The 23,223-nt window shown below is 47.6% G+C and overlaps 1 protein-coding gene, 2 long non-coding RNA genes and 1 other non-coding gene across 4 annotated transcripts in view; 3 read left to right on the top strand and 1 right to left on the bottom strand.

The window, feature by feature from the left end:
* The window catches only part of LOC140419119 (uncharacterized), a 439,103-nt gene that overhangs the window by 284,967 nt on the left and 130,913 nt on the right, over window positions 1-23,223 (top strand). The gene's annotated exons all lie outside the window — the stretch shown is intronic.
* Window positions 7,486-19,968, bottom strand: LOC140419132 (uncharacterized). The gene is made up of 2 exons (XR_011945548.1): window positions 19,804-19,968; window positions 7,486-8,783 (listed from the first exon to the last, which is right to left on the bottom strand). It is a non-coding gene; the product is annotated as an uncharacterized lncRNA (long non-coding RNA).
* On the top strand, window positions 14,044-14,116 carry trnak-cuu (transfer RNA lysine (anticodon CUU)). The gene has a single exon. It is a non-coding gene; the product is annotated as a tRNA-Lys (tRNA).
* LOC140419136 (uncharacterized) lies at window positions 20,082-22,271 on the top strand. Its single transcript, XR_011945553.1, has 2 exons — window positions 20,082-20,382; window positions 20,675-22,271. It is a non-coding gene; the product is annotated as an uncharacterized lncRNA (long non-coding RNA).

The following is a 23,223-nucleotide window of genomic DNA, read 5'->3' as shown; positions in this document are numbered from 1 at the left end:
GTAACTATCCATCGCCCCAACCGAAACTTCACACTTCATCTTCACATAGGCCTCCTTCTTCCTCTTAACAAGAGATTCCACTTCCCTGGTAAACCACGGTTCCCTCACTCGACGCCTTCCTCCCTGTCTGACCGGTACATACTTATCAAGAACACGCAGTAGCTGATCCTTGAACAAGCCCCACTTATCCAGTGTGCCCAACACTTGCAGCCTACTTCTCCACCTTATGCCCCCCAAGTCACGTCTAATGGCATCATAATTGCCCTTCCCCCAGCTATAACTCTTGCCCTGCGGTGTATACTTATCCCTTTCCATCATTAACGTAAACGTCACCGAATTGTGGTCACTGTCCCCAAAGTGCTCTCCTACCTCCAAATCCAACACCTGGCCTGGTTCATTACCCAAAACCAAATCCAACGTGGCCTCGCCTCTTGTTGGCCTGTCAACATATTGTTTCAGGAAACCCTCCTGCACACACTGTACAAAAAACGACCCATCTATTGTACTCGAACTATATCTTTTCCAGTCAATATTTGGAAAGTTAAAGTCTCCCATAATAACTACCCTGTTACTTTCGCTCATATCCAGAATCATCTTCGCCATCCTTTCCTCTACATCCCTAGAACTATTAGGAGGCCTATAAAAAACTCCCAACAGGGTGACCTCTCCTTTCCTGTTTCTAACTTCAGCCAATACTACCTCGGAAGAAGAGTCCCCATCTAGCATCCTCTCCGCCACCGTAATACTGCTCTTGACTAGCAGCGCCACACCTCCCCCTCTTTTGCCTCCTTCTCTGAGCTTACTAAAACACCTAAACCCCGGAACCTGCAACATCCATTCCTGTCCCTGCTCTATCCATGTCTCCGAAATGGCCACAACATCGAAGTCCCAGGTACCAACCCACGCTGCCAGTTCCCCAACCTTGTTTCGTATACTCCTGGCATTGAAGTAGACACACTTCAAACCACCTACCTGAACGCTGGCCCCCTCCTGCGACGTCAAATCTGTGCTCCTGACCTCTATACTCTCATTCTCCCTTACCCTAAAACTACAATCCAGGTTCCCATGCCCCTGCTGCATTAGTTTAAACCCCCCCAAAGAGCACTAACAAATCTCCCCCCCAGGATATTTGTGCCCCTCAGGTTCAGATGTAGACCATCCTGTCTGTAGAGGTCCCACCTTCCCCAGAAAGAGCCCCAGTTATCCAAAAATCTGAAACCCTCCCGCCTGCACCATCCCTGTAGCCACGTGTTTAAATGCTCTCTCTCCCTATTCCTCATCTCACTATCACGTGGCACGGGCAACAACCCAGAGATAACAACTCTGTTTGTTCTAGTTCTGAGCTTCCATCCTAGCTCCCTGAAAGCCTGCCTGACATCCTTGTCCCCTTTCCTACCTATGTCGTTGGTGCCAATGTGGACCACGACTTGGGGCTGCTCCCCCTCCCCCCTAAGGACCCGGAAAACACGATCCGAGACATCACGTACCCTTGCACCTGGGAGGCAACATACCAAACGTGAGTCTCTCACGCTCCCACAAAATCTCCTATCTGTGCCCCTGACTATAGAGTCCCCAATTACTAATGCTCTGCTCCTCTCCCCCCTTCCCTTCTGAGCAACAGGGACAGACTCCGTGCCAGAGGCCCGTACCCCATGGCTTACCCCTGGTAAGTCGTCCCCCCCACAAGTATCCAAAGCGGTATACTTGTTTCTCAGGGGAACGACCGCAGGGGATCCCTGCACTGACTGTTTTTTCCCAGTCCCTCTTACAGTTACCCACCTATCTCCAATCTTTGGTGTAACTAATTCCCTGAAGCTGCTATCTATGACCCCTTCTGCCTCCCGAATGATCCGAAGTTCTTCCAACTCCAGCTCCAGTTCCCTAACTCGGTCTTGGAGGAGCTGGAGATGGCAGCACTTCCTGCAGGTAAAATCAGCAGGGACACTAACTGCATCCCTCACCTCAAACATCCTGCAGGAGGAACATTGTACTCCCTTCCCTGCCATTCCTCTAACTTTCTACCAAGATCTAGCTAACAACTAAATTAAATTTTTATAAAAAATAATAATAATATAATAAAAATATGGTACTTACCTCAGACCAATGGGTTTTATTATTAGGTTAGAGGAGGAGGGCGGGTGGGAGACACTACACGTGTAGTGTCTCGGGTTTCCTCTCCACCAGAATTTATTGGTGAGGGTCTTCCCAGACGTCCGCGGGTCGACTTCCTGATCCCGCCTAAAAAACTAATTTAAAGAAAAGAGAAAAAGTCTCAGCTCCTGCTGAAACTGACTCACCACTCACCAGCTGCTCTCACGCCGCCGAAATCGACTGGCCTGCCCCTGCAAAGAGAAGTGCTTTTAAAGGTTGACTTACCTCCCAGCACCCTCCTTCCGCAATGCTCCCGCTGAAACTGACTAACCAGCTGCTCTCACGCCGCCGAAATCGACTGGCCTGCCCCTGCAAAGAGAAGTGCTTTTAAAGGTTGACTTACCTCCCAGCACCCTCCTTCCGCAATGCTCCCGCTGAAACTGACTAACCAGCTGCTCTCACGCCGCCGAAATCGACTGGCCTGCCCCTGCAAAGAGAAGTGCTTTTAAAGGTTGACTTACCTCCCAGCACCCTCCTTCCGCAATGCTCCCGCTGAAACTGACTAACCAGCTGCTCTCACGCCGCCGAAATCGACTGGCCTGCCCCTGCAAAGAGAAGTGCTTTTAAAGGTTGACTTACCTCCCAGCACCCTCCTTCCGCAATGCTCCCGCTGAAACTGACTAACCAGCTGCTCTCACGCCGCCGAAATCGACTGGCCTGCCCCTGCAAAGAGAAGTGCTTTTAAAGGTTGACTTACCTCCCAGCACCCTCCTTCCGCAATGCTCCCGCTGAAACTGACTAACCAGCTGCTCTCACGCCGCCGAAATCGACTGGCCTGCCCCTGCAAAGAGAAGTGCTTTTAAAGGTTGACTTACCTCCCAGCACCCTTCCGCAATGCTCCCGCTGAAACTGACTAACCAGCTGCTCTCACGCCGCCGAAATCGACTGGCCTGCCCCTGCAAAGAGAAGTGCTTTTAAAGGTTGACTTACCTCCCAGCACCCTCCTTCCGCAATGCTCCCGCTGAAACTGACTAACCAGCTGCTCTCACGCCGCCGAAATCGACTGGCCTGCCCCTGCAAAGAGAAGTGCTTTTAAAGGTTGACTTACCTCCCAGCACCCTCCTTCCGCAATGCTCCCGCTGAAACTGACTAACCAGCTGCTCTCACGCCGCCGAAATCGACTGGCCTGCCCCTGCAAAGAGAAGTGCTTTTAAAGGTTGACTTACCTCCCAGCACCCTCCTTCCGCAATGCTCCCGCTGAAACTGACTAACCAGCTGCTCTCACGCCGCCGAAATCGACTGGCCTGCCCCTGCAAAGAGAAGTGCTTTTAAAGGTTGACTTACCTCCCAGCACCCTCCTTCCGCAATGCTCCCGCTGAAACTGACTAACCAGCTGCTCTCACGCCGCCGAAATCGACTGGCCTGCCCCTGCAAAGAGAAGTGCTTTTAAAGGTTGACTTACCTCCCAGCACCCTCCTTCCGCAATGCTCCCGCTGAAACTGACTAACCAGCTGCTCTCACGCCGCCGAAATCGACTGGCCTGCCCCTGCAAAGAGAAGTGCTTTTAAAGGTTGACTTACCTCCCAGCACCCTCCTTCCGCAATGCTCCCGCTGAAACTGACTAACCAGCTGCTCTCACGCCGCCGAAATCGACTGGCCTGCCCCTGCAAAGAGAAGTGCTTTTAAAGGTTGACTTACCTCCCAGCACCCTCCTTCCGCAATGCTCCCGCTGAAACTGACTAACCAGCTGCTCTCACGCCGCCGAAATCGACTGGCCTGCCCCTGCAAAGAGAAGTGCTTTTAAAGGTTGACTTACCTCCCAGCACCCTCCTTCCGCAATGCTCCCGCTGAAACTGACTAACCAGCTGCTCTCACGCCGCCGAAATCGACTGGCCTGCCCCTGCAAAGAGAAGTGCTTTTAAAGGTTGACTTACCTCCCAGCACCCTCCTTCCGCAATGCTCCCGCTGAAACTGACTAACCAGCTGCTCTCACGCCGCCGAAATCGACTGGCCTGCCCCTGCAAAGAGAAGTGCTTTTAAAGGTTGACTTACCTCCCAGCACCCTCCTTCCGCAATGCTCCCGCTGAAACTGACTAACCAGCTGCTCTCACGCCGCCGAAATCGACTGGCCTGCCCCTGCAAAGAGAAGTGCTTTTAAAGGTTGACTTACCTCCCAGCACCCTTCCGCAATGCTCCCGCTGAAACTGACTAACCAGCTGCTCTCACGCCGCCGAAATCGACTGGCCTGCCCCTGCAAAGAGAAGTGCTTTTAAAGGTTGACTTACCTCCCAGCACCCTCCTTCCGCAATGCTCCCGCTGAAACTGACTAACCAGCTGCTCTCACGCCGCCGAAATCGACTGGCCTGCCCCTGCAAAGAGAAGTGCTTTTAAAGGTTGACTTACCTCCCAGCACCCTCCTTCCGCAATGCTCCCGCTGAAACTGACTAACCAGCTGCTCTCACGCCGCCGAAATCGACTGGCCTGCCCCTGCAAAGAGAAGTGCTTTTAAAGGTTGACTTACCTCCCAGCACCCTCCTTCCGCAATGCTCCCGCTGAAACTGACTAACCAGCTGCTCTCACGCCGCCGAAATCGACTGGCCTGCCCCTGCAAAGAGAAGTGCTTTTAAAGGTTGACTTACCTCCCAGCACCCTCCTTCCGCAATGCTCCCGCTGAAACTGACTAACCAGCTGCTCTCACGCCGCCGAAATCGACTGGCCTGCCCCTGCAAAGAGAAGTGCTTTTAAAGGTTGACTTACCTCCCAGCACCCTCCTTCCGCAATGCTCCCGCTGAAACTGACTAACCAGCTGCTCTCACGCCGCCGAAATCGACTGGCCTGCCCCTGCAAAGAGAAGTGCTTTTAAAGGTTGACTTACCTCCCAGCACCCTCCTTCCGCAATGCTCCCGCTGAAACTGACTAACCAGCTGCTCTCACGCCGCCGAAATCGACTGGCCTGCCCCTGCAAAGAGAAGTGCTTTTAAAGGTTGACTTACCTCCCAGCACCCTCCTTCCGCAATGCTCCCGCTGAAACTGACTAACCAGCTGCTCTCACGCCGCCGAAATCGACTGGCCTGCCCCTGCAAAGAGAAGTGCTTTTAAAGGTTGACTTACCTCCCAGCACCCTCCTTCCGCAATGCTCCCGCTGAAACTGACTAACCAGCTGCTCTCACGCCGCCGAAATCGACTGGCCTGCCCCTGCAAAGAGAAGTGCTTTTAAAGGTTGACTTACCTCCCAGCACCCTCCTTCCGCAATGCTCCCGCTGAAACTGACTAACCAGCTGCTCTCACGCCGCCGAAATCGACTGGCCTGCCCCTGCAAAGAGAAGTGCTTTTAAAGGTTGACTTACCTCCCAGCACCCTCCTTCCGCAATGCTCCCGCTGAAACTGACTAACCAGCTGCTCTCACGCCGCCGAAATCGACTGGCCTGCCCCTGCAAAGAGAAGTGCTTTTAAAGGTTGACTTACCTCCCAGCACCCTCCTTCCGCAATGCTCCCGCTGAAACTGACTCACCAGCTGCTCTCACGCCGCCGAAATCGACTGGCCTGCCCCTGCAAAGAGAAGTGCTTTTAAAGGTTGACTTACCTCCCAGCACCCTCCTTCCGCAATGCTCCCGCTGAAACTGACTAACCAGCTGCTCTCACGCCACCGAAATCGACTGGCCTGCCCCTGCAAAGAGAAGTGCTTTTAAAGGTTGACTTACCTCCCAGCACCCTCCTTCCGCAATGCTCCCGCTGAAACTGACTAACCAGCTGCTCTCACGCCGCCGAAATCGACTGGCCTGCCCCTGCAAAGAGAAGTGCTTTTAAAGGTTGACTTACCTCCCAGCACCCTCCTTCCGCAATGCTCCCGCTGAAACTGACTAACCAGCTGCTCTCACGCCGCCGAAATCGACTGGCCTGCCCCTGCAAAGAGAAGTGCTTTTAAAGGTTGACTTACCTCCCAGCACCCTCCTTCCGCAATGCTCCCGCTGAAACTGACTAACCAGCTGCTAACCAGTGGTGTTTATGTAACACCACTATTTAAAATGAGAGAGAAAACAGGGAATTATAGATCAGTAAGCCTGACATCAGCAGTGGGAAAAATTCTAGAATCCATTATCAAAGATTTTATAGCAAAGCACTTAGAAACCAGTGGCAGGATCGGACAGAGTCAGCATGGATTTATGAAGCAGAAATCATGCTTGACGAAATTGACTGGAATTCTTCGAGGGTGTAACTGGTAGAGTTGACAAGGGGGAGCAAGTGGATGTGGTATATTTGGACTTTCAGGTGGCGTTTGACAAAATCACTCACAAGAGATTAGTGTGTAAAATTAAAGCACACGGGATTACGGGTAGTGCATTGAGATGGACAAGAAACTGGTTGGCAGACAGGAAACAAAGAGTAAGAATTAATGGTCTTTTTCAAAGTGGCAGGCAGTGACTAGTGGGGTACCGCAGGGATCGGTGCTAGGAGCCCAGATGTTCAGAAGACAGATTAATGATTTTTTTAAAAATTTAAAATACCGTAGGAATCCTTAATTTATGGGATCTTAACCTGTCGAACTACACCAAGTTTGGGGGAAGCTTAGTTGATTAATCAAATCCTGGCGCAATACGACAAGTTGTAAGATTTGTAGACTATGTCAAGTTGTTTGATTCCTTGTATTATTCGACTGTGTATAGTTGAAGGAATTTATATCATCTCTGCTATTCGGTTATCAGTTGCACTTTGCGAATACTGGAACTCAGCAGAAATTTGCAGTATAAACTTCTCAGGTGCCAAAAGGAATTGTTTTATTTGTAGTCGCTTGATTACAATTTGAAAGTCATTTAAAAGGCAATTCGTAGACAATTCAAAGCTTTCAGAGAATTACAGACATTATCTTTCTTTGCTTAGGCAGACAGCTCGAAAGTAACTTTTAAAAGGTCAAAGTCTGGCAATGAAACATGAAGAGAGAGAGAGAGCTAATCTTCAGCTAAACTCAAACTCAAAGTCAAAAGTGGACTATCATCACTGACACAGACTGTTAGACTGACAGAACCCCCAAAAGACATCTCTAAAATGGAGACTATAAAGGACAAAACTGACTAAACTAACAGAAAGACAACACAAAGACATCTCCTCAACACACACCCAAAGACAATACACAAAGACAATACACCAAAATGGCGGGCGGAAACTTTTCAGTTATACACTTTCATATCTGTCTTAAATCATCTAATCACACCCCAATATAATCCTAATTGGTTTGGGTTAGACTCAAACACATTTGATTTGATGACAAGCCATCCATCTTCAATGTGCAACATCAGCTTTTCTGACCCAGCTGTTATCTGTATTGTGAACAATGGTGCCTTCATGTTGCTGTGTATTCAGCCCTTGGCCTTGACAATTAGCACAAGCAGTGTCAAATTGTTTTGCAACTGTGTTGTTTTAATGTCACACTGTCTTTGAAAATATACATTTGCCAGAACAATGGACCTCAGTAAAAGTGAATTATGCTGTATAAATGGGTATTTAAAACTGGGGCTCAACATTTATGCTTAAACAGCTATCTTTTACCTATACTAGTTGTATTCGAAATACCTGGCTTCTACAAATACCCAATTCTTTTTTCCAATTAAGCGGCAATTTAGCGTGGCCAATTCACCGACGCTGCACATCTTAAGAAGAATAATCTTTATTGTCACAAGTAGGCTTGCATTCACACTGCAATGAAGTTGCTGTGAAAAGAGTTGGATGATAAGCCATGATCATAATGAATGGCAGAACAGGTGCAAATGGCCTCTTCCTGCTCCTATTTTCTATGTAATCCCTTTCCACACTAAGAGCAGGAGAATGGCCTCTCCCCAGTGTGAACTCGCTGGTGTGTCTGCAGGATGGATAACTGTGTGAATCCCTTCCCACAGAGGGAGCAAGTGAATGGCTTCTCCCCAGTGTGAACTCGCTGATGTCTCTGCAGACTGGATGACTGTGTGAATCCCTTCCCACACTGACAGCAGGTGAATGGCCTCTCCCCAGTGTGAACTCGCTGATGTTTCTGCAGACTGGATAGCTGTGTGAATCCCTTCCCACAGAGGGAGCAGGGGAATGGTCTCACCCCAGTGTGAACTCGCTGATGTTTCTGCAGATTGGATGAATGTGTGAATCCCTTCCCACAGAGGGAGCAGGTGAATGGCCTCTCCCCAGTGTGAATTCGCTGATGTTCCCGCAGGTTGGATGAATCACTGAATCCCTTCCCACACACAGAACAGGTGAACGGCCTCTCCCCAGTGTGACTGCGTCGATGAGACTCCAGCCGAGGTGGGACTCTGAATCCCTTCCCACAGTCCCCACATTTCCACGGTTTCTCCATGTTTTGGGTCTCCTCGTGACTCTCCAGATTGGACAATCAGTGGAAGCCTTGTCCACACACAGAACATGTGCACTGTCTCTCCTCATTGAATGGTGTGATGTTTTTTCAGGCTGTGCAACTAGTTAAAGCTCTTTCCACAGTCAGTTCAATGGAACACTCTCACTCGGGTGTGTGTTGTGTGGGTCTCGGTGCTTTTCCAGTCACACTCACGTTTAAAATCTTTTGAAGCCGACAGATCGGACAAATATTTTGCCTTCTCGCCGAGGATATTCAGTTCAGGAGGAATCGATTGAGTTTGTCACATCGAGACGTGACCTTTGAGATTTCTGTCTATAATTCGTCCTCTTCCAATATCCTTTGAAAACAATTAGCAAAAGTCATCATTGTTAGTACAGGATAGAAACTCAGAACAGACAATTCTAGTTCGTATGAAATGTAATTTCCTCTATTGTTCTCCAAAAGCTGTAAATCTCATCCCACACACTCTCCCTCCATTCTCACTCTGCTGGATCTAATATTCACCCTCCCAACTCTCCTGAAGGTGCTGATTTATGTTGATTGACAGATCAGAGCTCAGCTCACTGCTTCCTGACCAGGACACAGAGATTAGAATAGGAGCAAGAGTAGGTCATTCGGCCCACCAAGTCTACTCAACCATTCATTGCGATCCTTGGCCGATCTACTTCAGCATCATTTTCCCACATGGTCCCCATATCCCTCGATATCTTCAATATCTAGAAACCTAGCAATATTTGTCTTGAACATACCTGATGACTGAGGCTTCACATTCCTCTGGGGTAGAGAATTCCAAAGCTTCACCACATCCTCGAGTGAAGAAATCCCTCCTCATCTCAGCTTTCTCTCTATTTTCCTACCTGTTCCCCATAACCCTTAACTCCATTGTCAATAAAATATCTGTCAAACTTGTGCTTCAATATATTCAATGACCCCCAGATACAACTGGTCCCTGTGGAAGAGAAATCCAAAGACTAACAACGCTCTGAGGGAAGAGACGACTGGAAATCTATAACGTAGCTACAGTCTTATATTACAAAGTGAAATATATTACATTTACTTTATTACACAACGGTAAATAATATATCTAATCTGTACCGTGTAACAACACTGGACATATCCCTGTCCATTATTAATTTAATTGCCCTGAAATGCCAGCCATCTCCTGTGGAACCCACCCCTTTAATTGTGAACATGAGGAAAGAGACAAGCCTTTTTTGAAATAAATTTAGAGTAACCAATTTTTTTTTTTTGCAATTAAGGTGCAATTTAGCGTGGCCATTCCACCTACCCTGCACATCTTTGGGTTGTGGAACTGAGACCCACACAAACACGGGGAGAATGTGCAAACTCCGCACAGAAAGTGACCTGGGGCCAGGATCGAACCGGGTCCTTGGTGTTGTGAGGCAGCAGTGCTAACCACTGTGCTGCCAGAGACCATCCTTTTAGTCAGTCAAATAAATGTGTCAACCTGTTAAGGAGATGGGTGGGAGGAGATGGAAACACTTTGTGCAGCCGCTAACCTTCATGTCATTTTTTTCCCCAATTAAGGGGCAATTTAGCGTGGTTCCAGGTTGGGCTCAAAGCATCAATCTCTGATCTCTGGCAAGGAAGGAAACCCTGGCAGGCAGGCAAGAAGGATTCACAAACACCCGGTGGAGGCCCCAAACCCCCAATAAGACCCATTGATTTTATTGTCAGTCTGCAGACAGGAGCTGGAGAACTGAACCCAGGCAGAGGAGAGGGAGGGAGAAAACTGGGAGTGGAGGAAAGAGATGGTGCAGATTGTGAGATGGGTTTGGATTTCAGCCCAGGAAGGAGGGAGAGTGTGTGGGATGGGGATTTACAGCTTTGGGGGAACAAGAGAGGAAAAAATGTTCAAGAGAAACTAGAATTGTCTGTTCAGAATTTCTACCCTGGATTGACAGTGATGTCTTTTGTTTATTTTTAATTAAAAGTTTTTTTTTTTAAAAAGAGTACCCAATATTTTTCCCCCAATTGAGGCGTAATCTTTGCGAGGCCAATTCACCGACCTGCACATCTTTTTGGATTGTAGGGGTGAGTCCCACACAGACACAGGGAGAATGTGCAAACTCTGTACGGGCAGTGACCCGGGTCGGGATCGAACCCCGGTCCTCGGTTAACCAGATGGAAACTCAAATCAAACTTCACATCAAGACTTAAGTCACTCCATTCATCAGGACCTGAATATCATTGGCCTGTGAATGTGGAAGACAAAATGTTTGTCTGTTCTGTCCGTAGGAAAAGATTTTCTTTTTTTAAAATAAATCTAGAGTACCCAATTATTTTTTTCCAATTATGGGGCAAGAGAGATAGGAGAGAGAGAGAGAGAGACGGGCCCGTTGGATACTAGATCTAGTAATGGACTGCATTCCGAAATATGTTTTATGAAGTGGGTAATATTGTTGTTTTTGCTTTTCTTGGTGTCCTAAGAGAGCTGCCCCGGCAGCAGTAAGCTGGTGAATGGGAGTGAGAAGGGTGGTGGGTAAAGCTGCAGCCGGTGAACCAGTTTTGGCTGGTTCGGCAAGCTTAGCTTCTGGGTCAGAGCCTGGGGAGTGGGTTTGATTTCAATTTGTGTGTCTAGGTGGCGCGTTGGTGGGAAATGGGGGCATGGGGGGGAATGTGGTAGCTCACTGATGACTATAGAACTGTTTTTGATTTACTCTGAGGATAGGGGTATGGCGGTCATCTTGGGTGGACCCTATGCCTGTACTTTTTGAAGATTTGCTGGATAGTCCCTCACGGTGGAAATGGCGCGTGATCCCCTAATTCAGGGCTGGTCACCTGGACCGTAAGGGAATTGGGTGAACCAGTGAAGGTCAAGAGTTTTCGCTCACCTGAAGATTCTAAATGCTGGTGTGGTGTTCTTGCAGGAGACTCACTTGCGGGTTAGAGATCCGACCAGATGCGGAGTGGTGAGCCAAGTGTTTCACTCGGGCTTTGACGGAAGGGCTCGTTATGCTGCAATTTTAATCAATAAAGGGGTCACTAGGGTCATTGCGGACACTAATGGGAGATACATGGTGGTCAGTGGGTTATTGGCAGGTACATTGGTGGTGCTGGTGAATGGCTAAGCCCCTAACTGGGACAATGTGTCATTTATAAATTAAATTGTTGGGACCCATCCCAGACCGGGATACACATCAATTAATTCTTGGAGCGAACTTCAATTGTGAACTGGATCCTAAAATGGACTGGTCCAAGCCCATTCGGCCACTACAAACACAGAAAAATGGAGTGAAATCTGGACGACCCAGGCACCGGAAACGATAACAGCAAACCCGGCAAAGGATAAAGAAATCTGTTCCCATCAGTAGATTGTAAAAGGATTATGGGATACAGATTTAAGATTGTGAGCAAGATCTACAGGGGGTTATGAGGAAGAAATTTTACACAGTGAGTGATAATGATCTGAACTCAATGCTTACACACAAAGGTTGATAACCTCCAGGTCCTGATAACTCGAATGGTGCTGTCAGAATTTGATGTGAGGATTGGTTGTGAGTTTCCTGTCTGCGAATCCCTTTCTAAGCCCGTGAAAGAAGTTTACAAAGGCATCACTGTCAGTCCAGAAATAAAATTCGGGAAAGATAAATATTTCTCCCGGTTTGAATTTGCTGAGTGTAAATCCTCCCCGACTAATCATCTGTAAAAGGAGTTTCCAAAATTAATCACTGTCAGTCCAGGATAGAAATTCACCACATTCTCTCCTCCTGCTCCCTGGTCCAGGGTGACCGCTCATGCCCTCCCCCTCCCCCTCCCCACTGCACACTGTCCCTCTTATCATCAGCAGTCCCCTGATTTTAGGGTGATGTTGACTCAGGGTTGTGGGTTTCTGCCCTGGATCTTTGTGTGACTGAACAGAGCCGCAGAGCTTTGGTCACATGGGACAGGACGTCCAATGAGACAGTGAAATCCAGAGACCAGGATTGGCTTCCTTTCCATCTCTGCCACCGCTTTGCATCATCAATAAGACATTGGGACTCAAAGGGTGAGGCAGTTTGATGGACAAGTTGCCTCCATTCTGAACAATGAGGAACAAGCTCCTCCCACTCATTGAAACATCGCCCCTGACAAAGATGACAAATGCGCATGTGCCCTGATGCACATCCAATAAAGATGGCGGCCGTTAACCCGAGCCAAACATGAGGAGCCGTAGCTCTGCTCAGTACAAACTGGGTACCTTAAACTCTTTTCCTTTTTTTAGAAAAACTTTTTATTGGCATTTCTCATATTTATAAACAATCTTAAACTCTTTTCCGAAGTTTGCGGCTTACAACAGCTTTACACAACGTTTCCACCCACCCCCACGATCTCTCGCTCCCTCCATATTGTTAATCGCCTCTCACCGATTTTGGATCTGAAGACACAGCCCTTCTGCATCTCCATTACCCACACAGCACATGCTTCAATCACAGCGGGCCCCGCCACTCATTCATTGGTTGGAGGACCAGCGCTCTCGGTCGGTCCTCCAGTCCTGCCCCTCCACCTCCTATTGGTCTGGAGCTGCCGTCACTCACCCAGGCATTGTGACGGTTACAGATGGTGAGAGCGGCCAGACTCAGACTGCGCTGATTGTCCAATAATAACAGTGAGAGTCTCAGTGGGACAATCAGACAATAATAGTGGAGATGGGGCCCAGAAGATAAACAGCAAAGGATTCACTCACTTTGAGAGTAACAAACACAGTGTCTGTTCCCATAATAAGAGTCAGGCTGCAGTGTGTGAGTGAACACATCATTGTAGAATCATAGAATTCCAGCAGATCTGAAGGAGGCCATTCGGCCCATCGAGTCCATAGCAACACTCTGAAAGAGCACCATACCATGGCGAATTCCCCACCCTTTCCACGTAACACCTCCCGGGGACAATTTAGCACAGCCAATCCACCTAATCTGAACATTTGTGGACTGTGGGAGGAAACCAGAGCACCCGGAAAGGAAATCTACGCAAACGCAGGCAAACCCCACAGAGACAGTGACCCAAGGGCGGAATTAATCATAGAATCCACAGTGCAGAAGGAGACCATTCGGCCCATCGAGTCCGCACCGGCGTTACCTGATCTAGCCAACTCACTGAAATATGATTAATTCTGAATTGCCCAGCAAGCCACTTAGTTTAAGGACAATTAGAAATAGGCAACCAAGCTGGTTTGCCCGTGACACTCACATCCCATAAAGAATAGAGAAAATAAAAGGGCTGTTTCCAGTGCCGGTTTCAAAGGAATCAGTCCTGGCCCCTTCACTCCTGGTTTACATCATTGATTTGAGAGTAAATGTAGGAACATGAGGAAGAGGTTTACCTGTGACACAAAAATGATTAAACACTTGATAGTGAGGAAGAAAGCTGGAGGGAAAACAAGGCAAAGGATTACATGATAAATGGCAGGACAGGACTAGTTAGGCCAGAGCTAGATTCCTGTGGACAGGAAGATTGCACCAGAGAGAGCACAGAGGAGATTTAAGAACATTGACCAGAAATTGACAATGTTTGCTCAGAGGAAAGTTTGGATAAACTGGGGCTGTTTTCTTTGGAACAGAAAAGACTGAAGGGAGACCAAAATGAAATGTTGAAAAGCAGCCTGGCTAGCTCAGTTGGCAGACCATGGGAGTCTTAATCCCAGGGCAGTGGGTTCAAGACCCACGTTGGGCGCTTCAGCTTATTTAATCTGAGAACATTGAGCTCAACTGTTTTTTGGGTGGCACGGTACCACAGTGGTTAGCACTGTTGCTTCACAGCGCCAAGGTTCCGGGATTGAATTCCCATTTGGGACACTGTCTGCGCAGAGTCTACACATTCTCCCAGTGTCTGTATGGGTTTCCTCCCACAAGTCCCGAAAGACGTGCTTGTTAGGTGACTTGGACATTCTGAATTTTCCCTCTGTGTACCTGAATAGGTGCCAGAGTGTGGTTACGGGGATTTTCACAGTAACTTCATTGCAGTGTTAATGTAAGCCTACTTGTGACAATAGTAAAGATTATTCTAAATGTATAAAATTCTGGGGGATCATGGTGGCACAGTGGTTGTGTGCCTGCGTGCTGGGGACCCGGGTTCGATCCTGGCCCTGGGTCACAGTCTGTAAGGAGTTTGCACATTCTCCCATTGTCTGTGTGGGTTTCACCCCCACAACCCAAATATGTGCAGGGTAGGTGGCTTGGCCAAATTAAATTGCCCCTCAATTGGAAAAAAATGTTAATGTATATATTTTTTTAATTCTGAGGGATCTAAATAGATTGGATAGGAAGGTCCTATTCCCTTTGATTGAGGGATACATATAAAAGGGGGCAGAGATTTAGGGAAGGACTAGGAGGTTTGGAGGGTGGTGAGGATCTGTGACATGCTGCCTGAAATGATGGCAGAAACCCTCATAACATTTAAAAAGTATTCAGATAGACATTTGAATTGATGTAACTTAAAAAGCTAGAGACCACAGTCTGCAGAGGGCAGTAGAGCGGAGCTGCTGATTGGTTGTTGCAGGGGAAATTTGCATACATGCATTGTGGTCACCGTAACTTGAAGGTATACCTGTGCAAGAGACCTTAGCTGTTCAAGTGAAGGCAAGCATCCAGCAGAGGGCAGTAGACCTTTACTGAGTGAGTGCTTCCTGAGAACGGAAGTTTAAAAAATTAAAAAACTTACTGTCGGGAGTTTCCAGCTGAATCCAGTCGGAGTGAGGACAGAATGACTGCTGGGTAAGTAGTAAAGATTTAATTTGTTTGCACAGACCCATAACAGCTGATTGCTGTTTTTGTGTGGGGCGCAGTGGATGCTGGTTAAGTGTTTTATTTTTACCTGTATTTAAGTTGGGCAGTTTCTAAACCCGAGACACTACACTTGTAGTGTCCCCCACCCTTCCACCTCCTTTAACCTAAGGGGTAGAGTGAATAACAGGTAAGCTCTTTCTTTCTTTTTCTTTTTTTATCTAGAGGGGATGGCAGGGAAGGTTGTGCAATGTTCCTCCTGCAGAATGTTTGAGGTGAGGGACGCCGTCAGTGTCCCTGCTGATTTCATCTGTGGGAAGGGCACTCATCTCCAGCTCCTCAGAAACCTTGTTAGGGAAGTGGAGCTGAATGAACTTCGGATTATTTGGGAGGCAGAGGTGGTTATAGATAGAAGCTTCAGGGATGTAGTTACTCCAAAGAATAAAGATAGATGGGTGACGGTGAGAGGGGCTGGGAGGAAGCAGTCAGTACAGGGATCCCCTGTGGTCGTTCCCCGTAGTAACAAGTATACCGCTTTGGATACTGTTGGTGGGGGGACTTACCAGGGGTAAGCCATGGGGTAGAGGTCTCTGGCACAGAATCTGTCCCTGTTGCTCAGAAGGGAAGGGGGGAGAGGAGTAGAGCATTAGTCATTGGAGACTCCATAGTCAGGGGGATAGATAGGAGATTCTGTGGGAACGAGAGAAACTCGTGATTGGTGTGTTGCCTCCCAGGTGCCAGGGTCCGTGATGTCTCCGATCGTGTTTTCGGGATACTTAAGGGGAGGGGGAGCAGCCCCAAATTGTGGCCCACATCGGTACCAACGACATAGGTAGGAAAAGGGATAGGGATTTAAGGCAGAAATTCAGGGAGCTAGGGTGGAAACTTAGATCTAGGACAAACAGAGTTAATATCTCTGGGTTGTTACCTGTGCCACGTGCTAGCGAGACGAGGAATAGGGAGCGAGAGGAGTTGAACATGTGGCTACAGGGATGGTGCAGGAGGGAGGGGTTCAGATTTCTGGATAATTGGGGCTCATTCTGGGGTCGGTGGGACCTCCACAAATGGGACGGTCTACACCTGGACCAGAGGGTTACCAACATCCTGGGGGGGAAATTTGCTAATGCTCTTCGGGAGGGTTTAAACTAGTTCAGCAGGGGATTGGGAACCTGAATTGTAGCTCCAGTATACAGGAGATTGAGAGTAGGGAGGTCATGAGTAAGGTTTCAAAGTTTCAGGAGTGTACCAGCAGGCAGGAAGGTGGTTTAAAGTGTGTCTCCTTTAATGCCAGGAGCATCTGGAATAAGGTGGGTGAACTTGCGGCATGGGTTGGTACCTGTGACTTCGATGTTGTGGCCATTTCGGAGACATGGATAGAGCAGGAACAGGAATGGTTGTTGCAGGTGCCGGGGTTTAGATATTTCAGTAAGCTCAGCGAAGGTGGTAAAAGAGGGGGAGGGGTGGCATTGTTAGTCAAGGACAGTATTACGGTGGCAGAAAGGACGTTTGATAAGGACTCGTCTACTGAGGTAGTATGGGCTGATGTTAGAAACAGGAAAGGAGGGGGGGTTTTCTATAGGCCTCCGAAAACTTCAAGAGATGTAGAGGAAAGGATTGCAAAGATGATTCTGGATAGGAGCGAAAGCAACAGGGTAGTTGTTATGGGGGACGTTAACTTTCCAAATATTGACAAGAAACGCTATAGTTCGAGTACTTTCGATGGGTCCGGTTTTGTCCAATGTGTTCAGGAGGGTTTCCTGACACAGTATGTAGATAGGCCAACGAGAGGCGAGGCCATATTGGATTTGGTACTGGGTAATGAACCAGGACAGGTGTTAGATTTGGAGGTAGGTGAGCACTTTGGTGATAGTGACCACAATTCGATTACGTTTACTTTAGTGATAGAAAGGGATAGGTATATACCGCAGGGCCAGAGTTATATCTGGGGGAAAGGCAATAATGATGCGATGAGGCAAGACTTAGAATGCATCGGATGGAGAGGAAAACCGCAGGGGATGGGCACAATGGAAATGTGGAGCTTGTTCAAGGAACAGCTACTGCGTGTCCTTGATAAGTATGTACCTGTCAGGCAGGGAGGAAGTGGTCAAGTGAGGGAACCATGGTTTACTAAAGCAGTCAAACCACTTGTCAAGAGGAGGAAGGAGGCTTATGTAAAGATGAGACATGAAGGTTCGGTTAGGGCGCTCGAGAGTTACAAGCTAGCTAGGAAGGACTTAAAGAGAGAGCTAAGAAGAGCCAGGAGGGGACATGAGAAGTCTTTGGCAGGTAGGATCAAGGATAACCCTAAAGCTTTCTATAGGTATGTCAGGAATAAAAGAATGACTAGGGTAAGAGTAGGGCCAGTCAAGGACAGTAGTGGGAAGTTGTGCGTGGGGTCCGAGGAGATAGGAGAGGTGCTAAATGAATAATCTTCGGCAGTATTCACACAGGAAAAAGACAATATTATTGAGGAGAATACTGAGATTCAAGCTACTAGACTAGAAAGGCTTGAGGTTCATAAGGAGGAGGTGTTAGCAATTCTGGAAAGTGTGAAAATAGATAAGTCCCCTGGACCGGATGGGATTTATCCTGGGATTCTCTGGGAAGCTAGGGAGGAGATTGATGAGCCTTTGGCTTTGATCTTCAAGTCATCTTTGTCTGCAGGAATAGTGCCAGAAGACTCGTGGATAGCAAATGTTGTCCCTTTGTTCAAGAAGGGGAGTAGAGACAACACTGGTAACAATAGACCAGTGAGCCTTACTTCTGTTGTGGGCAAAGTCTTGGGAAGGTATTGTGATGAATGATATCTGTATACGCATGTACCTTTAATGCATAGGCCCCTTTAAGACCGGGTTTGGAACCCTGGGGGACTCTGCCTCCGGCCCCAGGAAGCTGTACATAAGGTTACGTTCAGTAGGCAGCGTGCAGTGAGCACACTTCTCGGCAGCTGTCTGGTTCTCTGGTAATTCAAGCCTTTGTATTATCAAACTCCTCTCCTGAGTCATAATTGAGGGTATCTGAGGTTGAAAGAGATTGGATGTATAATCATCTGGAAAGGAATAATTTGATTAGAGATAGTCAACACGGTTTTGTGAAGGGTAGGTTGTGCCTCACAAATCTTATTGCGTTCTTTGAGAAGGTGACTAAACAGGTGGATGAGGGAAAAGCAGTTGATGTAGTGTACATGGATTTCAGTAAAGCATTTGGTAAGGTTCACTATGGTAGGCTACTGCAGAAAATACGGTGGCATGGGATTCAGGATGATTTAGCAGTTTGGATTAGAAATTGGCTAGCTGGAAGAAGACAAAGGGTGGTGGTTGATGGGAACTCTTCAGACTGGAGTCCAGTTACTAGTGGTGTACCACAAGGATCTGTTTTGGGGCCACTGCTATTTGGCACTTTTATAAATGACCTGGAGGAGGGCGTAGAAGGATGGGTGAGTAAATTTGCAGATGACACTAAAGTCAGTGGAGTTATGGACCGTGCGGAAGGATGTTACAAGTTACAGAGGTACATAGATAACCTGCAGCACTGGGCTGAGGGGTGGCAAATGGAGTTTAATGCAGAAAAGTGTGAGGTGATTCATTTTGGAAGGAATAACAGGAAGACAGAGTATTGGGCTAATGGTAAAATTCTTGGCAGCGTGGATGAGCAGAGAGATCTCGGTGTCCATGTACATAGATCCCTGAAAGTTGCCACCCAGGCTGAGAGGGTTGTTAAGAAGGCGTACAGTGTGTTAGCTTTTATTGGTAGAGGGATTGAGTTTCGGAGCCATGAGGTCATGTTGCAGCTGTACAAATCTCTGGTGCGGCCGCATTTGGAGGATTGCATGCAATTCTGGTCGCCGCATTATAGGAAGGATGTGGAAGCAATGGAAAGGGTGCAGAGGAGATATACCAGAATGTTGCCTGGTATGGAGGGAAGATCTTAGGAGGACAGGCTGAGGGACTTGAGGCTGTTTTCGTTAGAGAGAATGTTAAGAGGTGACTTAATTGAGGCACACAAGATGATCAGAGGATTGGATAGGGTGGACAGAGAGAGACTTTTTCCTCAGATGGTGATGTCTAGCACAAGGGGACATAGCTTTAAATTGAGGGGAGATAGATATAGGACAGATGTCAGAGGTAGGTTCTTTACTCAGAGAGTAGTAAGAGTGTGGAATGCCCTGCCTGCAACAGTAGTGGACTCACCAATACTAAGGGCATTCAAATGGTCATTGGATAGACATATGGATGATAAGGGAATAGTGTAGATGGGCTTTAGAGTGGATTCACAGGTCGGCACAACATCGAGGGCCGAAGGGCCTGTACTGCGCTGTAACGTTCTACGAACACCTACTTTGTAAACACGATGAGCTGAATGAAATGCAACAGGAACAACAAACCTAACAAAATCCCGGATAGTAACTCTCACTACTAAGAAGGTCAGCAGTTTGCCCAGTTGACCTGTCAAGTATGCTAATGCGGTAATTTTAAAATGTGCCTGCATACATAAGAGTACAACAGCAAATTATTTAACTTCCCCAATGTGATCGGTGTAATTAGTCTCAAATTTAACCCGGAATGGTCATTTAAATTTTCCCAGTCACTCTGATATCTGAAATCTTTATCCACGGACAGAACAGACAAACCATTTTACCTCCCAATGATATTCAGGTCGTGATGAATCGAGTAAGTCTGCCAGATGATGATGTGATGTTTGGTTTGAAGTTCCCGTTAGTAAATCCTCCTATTTCTAAAGGAGTTTCCAAAGAAACTTCACTTTCAGTCCAGGGGAGAAATTCACAAGATTCTCTCTTCCGGCTTCCGGGTCAATGACGGCCGCACATGCGCCCTGTTGCACCTGAGAAAGATGGCGGCCGCGCAGGCGCCTTGTGGCATATCGCCCCCAAAACAGATGACAGCCGTTAACAGGGGCCGATCAGAGAGAAGAGCACCGATGCGGCCGCCCCATTCGGTACAAACACCGAACTGTATGAAAAGTGCCGGAAGCAATTTATCACCTGAGGAACGTAATGAAATAATGGCGGGTAAGACAACCCACAATGCCGGGCGAGGATGAATACGCCCTATCTTCGTCTCAGGAGCCAGAACGCGCCCCGGAAATCGCCTCTCTGTGCGGAGCATGCCCGGTGCTGCTCCTGGCTGAGCGCAGCCGCGGTGAGAGTGAGTGCGGCTTCCAGAGGCTGAATGAGAGCCGCCCCGAGCGGGGACAATGGTGAAAACCCAAACCCCCCAATAAGACCCATTGGTTTTATTGTCAGTCTGCAGACAGGAGCTGGAGAACTGAACCCAGGCAGAGGAGAGGGAGGGAGAAAACTGGGAGTGGAGGAAAGAAATGGTGAGATGGGTTTGGATTTCAGCCCAGGGAGGAGGGAGAGTGTGGGGGACGGGGATTTACAGGTTTGGGGGAACAAGAGAGGGAAAAATGTTCCAGAAAAACTAGAATTGTCTGTTCAGAATTTATACCCTGGATTGACAGTGATGACTTTTGTAAACTCCTTTTACAGAATATTGGAAGTGGAGGATTAACCGACAGAAAATTCAAACCAAACATCACATCGAAATCTGACAGTCACTTAATTCATTAAGAGCCCAATATCTTCAGTCTTTGAATTTGGAAGGAGAAGTGTGACTGCAAAAGCACCGAGACCCACTCCCAATGAGAGTTTTCCAGTCCACTGACTGTGGAGAGAGTTTTAACCAGTTACACAGCCTCAAAAAAGTATCACATCATTCACTGCTGGGAGAAATTAAACGCATGTTTGTGTGTGGACAAAGCTTCAACCGGAAGAGACATAAAGACCCCTCACCATGGAGAAACTGGAAATGTGTGGACTGTGGGAAGGGATTCAGTTACCCATCACAACTGGAAGTTCATCGTCGCAGTCACACTGGGGAGAGACCGTTCCTCTGCTCCATTTGTGGGAAGGGCTTCACCCATTCATACAACCTTCTGACACACCAGCGAGTTCACACTGAGGAGAGACCATTCACCTGCCCTGTTTGTGGGAAGGGATTCACTCGGTCATCCCACATTGTGACTCATCAACTTGTTCACACTGATAAGAGACCGTTTACATGTCCTGACTGTGAGAAGAGTTTTAAATGTAAAAAGGATCTGCTGACACATCAACGTATTCACACTGGGGAGAGACCGTTTTCCTGCTCCTTGTGTGGGAAAGGATTAATTCAGTCATCCCACCTGCAGACACATCAACTTGTTCACTCTGATAACAAATGTTTTAACTGTCCTGACTGAGACGAGCTTTAAAAACAAAAAGGATTTACTAACACACCAATATGCTCACACTGCGGAGAGACCTTTCACCTGCTCTGTGTGTGGGAAAGGATTCAGCCGTCCACCTGCCCTACTGAACCACCAGAGAATTCACACTGGGGAGAGGCCATTCACCTGCTCTGACTGTGGGAAAGGATTCATTAATTCATCCAACCTTCTGATACACCAGCAACTTCATACAGGGGATAGACCGTTCACCTGCTCTGAATCTGGGAAGGGATTCATACGTTCATACAAACTTCTGACACATAAGCAGGTTCACAGCGAGGAGAAGCCGTTCACTTGCTCAGTGTGTGGGAAGGGATTCAGTCAGTCATCCAACCTATTGAATCACCAGCGAATTCACACTGGGGAGAGGCCATTGACCTGCTCTGTGTGTGGGAAGGGATTCACTCGTTCATCCAACCTATTGAATCACCAGCGAATTCACACTGGGGAGAGGCCATTCACCTGCTCTGTGTGTGGGAAGGGATTCAGTCAGTCATCCAACCTGCTGACACACCAGAGAATTCACAGTGGGGAGAGGCCGTTCACTTGCTCCATATGTGGGAAGGAATTTTCTCATTTATCTTCTCTTCTGAAACATCATCGAGTTCACACTGGGAGCAACCATTCAACTGCAATGTCTGAGGAAAGGGGTTTACTCACTCATCCCACCTGCTAACACACCAGCGAGTTCACAAGCGACTACAAGGTTTAGATTATACCATTATTGATGCTGTTAATCATGTCCAGGACTGAATAATGTTTACTCTGACTGTCTTAATCTACTGAATAAATGTGAAATAAATCAGCTTTGTTTGAAACGTTGTTGCAGATATTTGTCTTTCCCACCTGAGTGTTGAACATCACCTGTCTGGAGCTCAGAAAGGACAATCTGGGGAAGGATCACACGGCAGGAACAGAACTTCAGCCTGGACACAGTCCTTCAGGGTCACACTGAGAGGGACAAATGACACTTTGCTGACAGTGAAGAGTGATGAGAAAGACCAAAGTCCCCGTGTGGGTTAATCCTGCGATGTGTAATAAATATGTTCCATCCGCTCTCCTCAATCTCAGAACCCCTCGACATGGAACAGAAGTCTTCTTTACAACTGTGTTCAGAGTCGGGAAGAACAATGGTGAATGCTGGAAATGTAATAATAATAATTGCTTATACATGTAGGCTTCAATGAAGTTCCTGTGAAAAGCCACTAGTCGCTGCATTCCAGCGCCTATTCGAGGAGGCCGGTACGGGAATTAAACCCGTGCTGCTAGCCTTGATCTGCATTACAAGCCTGCTGTTTAGGCTACTGTGCTGTCAAATCAGTGATTGGTGTAAAACTGTGATGTTCCTGATTGAATGTAAAGCAGCTGGTTTCAGTTTCCAGGCTGAAAATGCATCGGAATCCGTCTAAAACATTTTAATGTGTTTGTGTGACAGTCACAATGAATTCATTGAATTGAAACCTACTTAAAATAGATTGCTGGAAGTTTGCATTAAAAACCAGCTGGAGGACATCACAGGAACCTGGTAACAGCAGAGAGAAATAGACAATAGTTTCATTCACAGATGAAGAAGGAGCTCCAGTTTGTGTCCAAGAATTCCCAGTTTTATTGATGTGTGCTTCCCACATTCTGTCCTTTTAAATAAACCTCACCCCTACCAGCCTTTAACAATCAGAAACATACCAGAGAAAAGGGCGAAGCTGTGCCTGCCCCTTTAACTGGGAGCTGAGCATTGTCAGAGCCCTGACTGTCCCTTTAAGAATGAGTGAT

The sequence above is a fragment of the Scyliorhinus torazame genome, chromosome 5, assembly GCF_047496885.1.
Source record: "Scyliorhinus torazame isolate Kashiwa2021f chromosome 5, sScyTor2.1, whole genome shotgun sequence".
NCBI lineage: Eukaryota > Metazoa > Chordata > Chondrichthyes > Carcharhiniformes > Scyliorhinidae > Scyliorhinus > Scyliorhinus torazame.
This window is presented reverse-complemented; position numbering and strand designations above follow the sequence as displayed.